Genomic DNA, 6,241 nt, shown 5'->3' on the forward strand with positions numbered 1-6,241 from the left:
TTTTCAGCCTATCGACTTCAAAACATTTGAAATATCGGCTCCGAAAATTAAATTAATTTTAAACCGATATATATAGGTAAAATCGATATAAAGATATATATATCGGTGATATATTCCAACATATTCGATATATATATCGTTTGACTTGGTTGGATAGTTTGACTTTTGACCAATTTTGTTGATTGTTGACCAATATATCCCGATATATATCGTTACATATCGGCGATATTTCCGATATATAACGAGTTTACGATTTTTTTGAATATTATCACCAAAATGGGCAAAAACGATATATCAAACCAATTTTTCAATTTTCCCAATATATATCGGTTTTGGGAGGGTCCGAAATATCTTCAAATTCCGAAACTTTCGGCCTTGGTTCAAACAAGAGCTAGAGAAATAAATAAATTCATGTGAGTACTTTACCTGTTTAGATGAACAAAGATGAACAAAGATAACCATATTAACTCACGTCTTTGGTTTTATTTTTTGTGATAAGAACATGTCTTGAATGGTTGGAATATAGTTTATTGAAAAAAAGAATGGTTGGAATATAAGCGTTGACACTGTCTTTGTGAATTATGTAGAAAGCTGTATATTAGTTTTCATGTATAAAGCGACGACTGCCATTTCGGATGAAGTATAAATAGAGCGACTACCAGTCAATTCTATGTCCAAGAGCTAGAGCTAGCGATCCGCGCTTCTTCTCAAGATAAAACAGAGAAATGCGACCAAGACCTCATGTTTCTCAAGCCACCGACTGTTTTGTTTCTATTTGTTGTAACCTCTATATAAAACAAATTGTAATCTCTTAGAATTCAATAAAGTAAATATACAACTGAATTGAATTGAATCTTCTGGTTCTACATGGTATCAGAGCTAAACCATTGAAATCTGCTGCATATTACAACTATTAATCAAACCATCATTGAATTCTTGAATCTCAAACCCAATTTTTTTTTTCCAAAACCTAAACCTAAAACCCAAATTTTTCGTTTTTTTTTGCAATGGCTGAACCTGACAACAATTCCTCAAACGTCATACATCACCACTACACCCTACAAGACAACTCCGCATTCCCAAAAACTATTTCATTAGATGAGTCCAACTATACCATATGGGCTCCTCTAATGCGGATGTGTATTGGAGCAAAGAGAAAGATTGGTTTTTTAATTGGCGCAAAGGTTGAATCGAATATGACTTCGCCCGAATATGAAGCTGGGGCAACAAATAATGAAAAGGTGAAAAGTTGGCTTATTGATTCTATGGAGATTTCACTTATGAATCGATATATTCGTCTTCCTACTGCGAAAGATATTTAGGAGGCTGTGGAGAAGACCTTCTATGGTGACTGATGAAACTCAAATTTTTGAATTGAATACGAAGTGCTTTGAAGCAAAGCAGAATGGGAGACATATTCAGTTCTATTACAACGAATTGGTGGCCATGTTCCAGGAGATTGATCAAAGGGTGACATCACAGAATAGCAATGTTGCAGCTGTAGTTTATGAGACGTCAACAATGTCCAGATTGCGGGTTCATATGTTTTTGCGTGGACTGGATTCAGAGTATGATCAGGTGTGTGGAGAGATTCTTCGCAAGGAGCCTAAATTTTCCTTGGAGCAAAGCTATGCTTACATTCGCAAGGTGTAATCGGAGAAATAGGCTATGGGGCGCTCTGTATCAACTGATCCTCTGTCTTGGCTGTTCATAGCAAGACCAGTACTCCACCCGGTTTCTCTGGTCCTTCACGCCAGTGTTTGTGGAGAATTGGGGTCAAGGAGGTGATTGGCTACCCTGATTGGTGGGACTTCGCAAAGAGGCCACGAAAGAATATAAGCAAGGCTGCCATTGCTAATGTTGTCCATGGACATCCAGATTATGTTTTGGCTAATATAACTCAATCAGGTATGAATGGTAAGGTTATTTCGAATAGTACATGGATAATTGATTCAGGTACATCTGACCATATGACAAATGACCCTAGCCTTGTGGAAAGTCTTATAGATTCACCTCAAACTGCTGTTTCTACTACAGATGGTACTCCAACTCCGGTTAGCGGAGAAGGTTCTATTGTGTTATCTAAAACCCTCACTCTTGAATCTGTCTTAGTTGTTCCATCCCTTGCTTATAACCTATTGTCTGTTTGTCAAATCATTCTAGCACTTGCATGTACTGTGATGTTCTATCCATCCTTTTGTGTTTTTCAGGACATTCTGACTCGACAAGTCCTTGGTTATGGTGTTAGAAGGGGGAAACTGTACTATTTGGACTTGACAGAAACTGGAGAGAAACAGAAAAATTCTCTGGGGCAAGCTAATCAAGTCAATAGGGTCAAGAATGCAAAAGAAGTTGTGTGGTTATGGCATCGTCGGTTAGGTCATCTTTCGTTTAGTTATCTTAAGAGGTTGCAACCTCAATTATTTTCAGTTGTTAGTAATTTTGAGTTTCATTGTGACATTTGTGAACTGGCCAAGAGCCACCGTATTCATATTCACCAAGTATTAGTAGATGTCTTGTTCCTTTTATGAAAATTCACTCTGATGTTTGGGGTCCTGCCAAAGTTTCCTCATTTTTTGGAGTTCGCTATTATGTGACCTTTATTGATGATTGCACTCGCATGACTTGGGTGTCATTATTGAAACACAAAAGTGATGTATACGGGATGTTTACTGTTTTTTACAAAATGGTGGCGACACAGTATCAACAATCTATCAGGGTTTTTTAGTCTGATAATGGTGGCAAATTTGTGAATGGCCTCATGTCTGATTTTTGCCGGTCAATTGGAATTCGTCATCAAACCTCCAATTCTGGTACCCCCAACAAAATGGTTTAGCAGAACGGAAGAACAGGTAGTTGTTGGAAGTTGTTTGTGCTTCCTTGTTTGGCATGAATGTACCTCGATCCTATTGGGGTGAAGCAGTGAAATCAGTAGCCTATGTTATAAACGGTACTCCTTCACGGGTAATTGAGTTCCAGAATCCTTATCAGAAACTCCATACCCTTTTGTCCATCCCATCCATGCCTAACTTGGAGCCTCGGGTGTTTGGATGTACATCTTATGTCCATATTCCACAACCAGAATGAAGTAAACTTGATCCTCGTATGAAGAAGTGTATTTTTGTGGGTTATGCCGAGTTTCAGAAAGGGTATATGTGTTATGATCCAATTACTGACAAGATGCATATATCCCTTGATGTCTCATTCCATGAATCCGACCCATATTACTCAGGGGGAGTTTCCCAGTCTTCCCTTCAGGGGGAGAGTGATGGTGAAGGAAATTCTGATATCTTTGGGGAATTGGAACACTTGGAGGAACGATTTGAAGTTCCTGAAGCAGAAATTGATCCTGTAGCAGTAGAGACAGAAGCACATGATCCGGATGTATCTGAAACTGTAGTACACGACATTTCCCCTTCTACATCAATAACTGAAGATCTCGATTAGAAAGATCCGCCTCAGGTACCTCCTATAATCGTTAATGAATTTGTTGGGTTAGAAAGTCTTAAACCTAGACAATCACAAAGAGCTAGTAAGGGAGTTCCTAAGAAACAATATGAACTAGACATCAAAGCCAATGCCAAATATCCTATAGCTAACTCTTATGTCTAACCATAGCCTTTTTGAGTCACATGCACTTGTCATAAATCAATTATCTACTGTATCTATTCCTAGTAATGTGTAGGATGCTTTGAAAGATCCAAAAAAGAAGAAAGCAATGAATGAAGAATTGGAAGCTCTTCAAAAGAATGTAACATGGGAGGTAGTTGATATGCCTGTTGGAATGAAGACTATTGGATGTCGTTGGGTATTTACTGTGAAGTTTAATGCAGATGAAACTATTAATAGATATAAGGCGAGATTGGTTGCCAAGGGATACACACAACGTTATGGAATAGATTATGAGAAGACTTTCGTACTTGTGGCGAAAATCAATACGGTCCGAATTTTAATTTCGCTTGCAGCAAATAAAGATTGGCCCTTGTATCAGCTTGATGTGAAGAATGCATTCCTAAATGGGAATTTGGAGGAAGAAGTATACATGGATATGCCTCCAGGTGTGAAGAACCATCCCAAAGATGTTGGGAAGGTGTGTAAATTGAAGATGGCTTTGTATGGCTTGAAACAGTCTCCAAGAGCTTGGTTTGGAAGACTTACACAGTCAATGAGAGTTTTTGGGTACAAACAGAGCAATTCTGACCATACCTTGTTTATCAAACACAAGGATGGTAAGATTACAGACTCTAATTGTGTATGTTGATGACATGATCGTTCTGGGGATGATCCGAAGGAAATAAATGAATTGCAGAAGTATTTGTCGGAAGAATTTGAAATGAAGGATCTAGGACAACTGAAGTATTTTCTGGGTATTGAAGTTGCAAGGTCTAAAAAGGGGATTTCACTCTCACAGAGGAAGTATGTCCTAGATTTGCTTGCTAAAACAGAAATGTTGGATTGCAAACCAATGGAGACACCCATTGAGATGAATCATGGACTCACCATTCATTCTGATCAAGTTCCTACTGATAAAAGAACGTATCAACGTCTTGTAGGAAGGTTAATTTATTTCTCTCATACTATACCTGATATTGCTTATGCTGTGAGTGTGGTTAGTCAGTTTATGCATTGTCCTAGTGAAGAACATATGGATGCAGTCTCTCGTATCTTGAAGTATTTGAAGAAGGCACCTGGCAACGGTTTACTGTTTGGAAAGTATGATGTATTGGACATTGTCGGATACACAGATGCAGATTGGGTTGGTGATAAAACTGATAGGCGTTCTACATCAGGATATTTCACTTGTCGGTGGAAATCTTGTAACTTGGCGTAGTAAGAAGCAGAAAGTTGTTGCCAGATCGAGTGCAGAAGCTGAATTTCGAGGTATGACACAAGGAGTATGTGAATTGTTATGGATCCGTACTGTCTTGATGGAATTGGGCTTCAAGCTTCAAAAGCCTATGGATTTACATTGTGATAATCAAGCCGCCATTCAAATTGCACATAACCCTGTTCAGCATGATCGAACAAAGCATGTGGAGGTTGATCGTCATTTTATTAAAGAAAATCTTGATAGGAAGGTTATTCGTTTTTCGTTCGTAACTTCAGAAGAGCAATTAGCTGATGTTCTTACCAAATGTGTATCTCATAAGGTGTTTGACAGCTCAGTTGACAAGTTGGGCATGATTGACATCTATGCACCAACTTGAGGGGAGTATAGAAAGTTGTATATTAGTTTTCATATATAGAGCGCGACCTGCGTTCAAATGAAGTACAAATAGAGCGCGACCTGCGCCTCAGGTAAGTTCTATGTCCAGTAGCTAGAGCGTGACCTGCACTCTTCTCCAATACAAATAGAGAGTGATCTGCGCCTCGAGTTTTTCAAGCCACCGACTGTTTTGTTTCTATTTGTTGTAACCTTTATATAAAACAAATTGTAATCTCTTAGAATTCAATAAAATAAATATACAATTGAATTGAATTGAATCCTCTTGTTCTACAAATTAACAACCAAAATATGAGATCTTATTATAATAAACGAGATTAGCAATAAAAAATCTCTAACAATAATCCAGATTCCAAAACATGTTCGTTCTCCAAAACAGCACAGCCAAGTATTTCTTGATTATCGAAAAAATAAAAATGTAGTATTTCTTATTGTATTGAAACAATCTGTTAACTTGTTTCAAAATAAATTTGTCCAACCTAACAAAAATGATTCGATCACGTATGAAACCAGTTCTAGTTACCAAAAAAAAAAAGGTATGAAACCAGTTCTGATATGTTATTGTGGTTATTATGGAAAATATCGTTTTATATTAGATATTGACTTCATGTCAGATGAGCTCAGTGTATCATAGTACAAAATATCCCGATATATCCCGATATTTGGGGATATCTATCCATATTTCAAAAAAAGATATTTAAATATCACGATATGATTAGAGATATATACGACTGTAAATATCAGTTATATTTCGATAATATTTGCGATATTTAGGGATATTTTGCGATATTTGGCGATATTTTGTATATATAACAATTTTATTTAATATTTACCATTATATTTCAAATAAATATAAATAATGTATCATGATATATCAATAAATATCCACAATATTTGCATGTGAAACAATGTCAAATATCCCCAAAGAGGGGGATATATCCACGATATATATCTAGAAATTGAATATCGATAAATACCCATATCCTGATATTTTGTACTATGCAGTGTATAACACAA

Source organism: Coptis chinensis, chromosome 3, assembly GCF_015680905.1.
Source record: "Coptis chinensis isolate HL-2020 chromosome 3, ASM1568090v1, whole genome shotgun sequence".
In the NCBI taxonomy this organism is placed as follows: Eukaryota; Viridiplantae; Streptophyta; class Magnoliopsida; order Ranunculales; family Ranunculaceae; genus Coptis; species Coptis chinensis.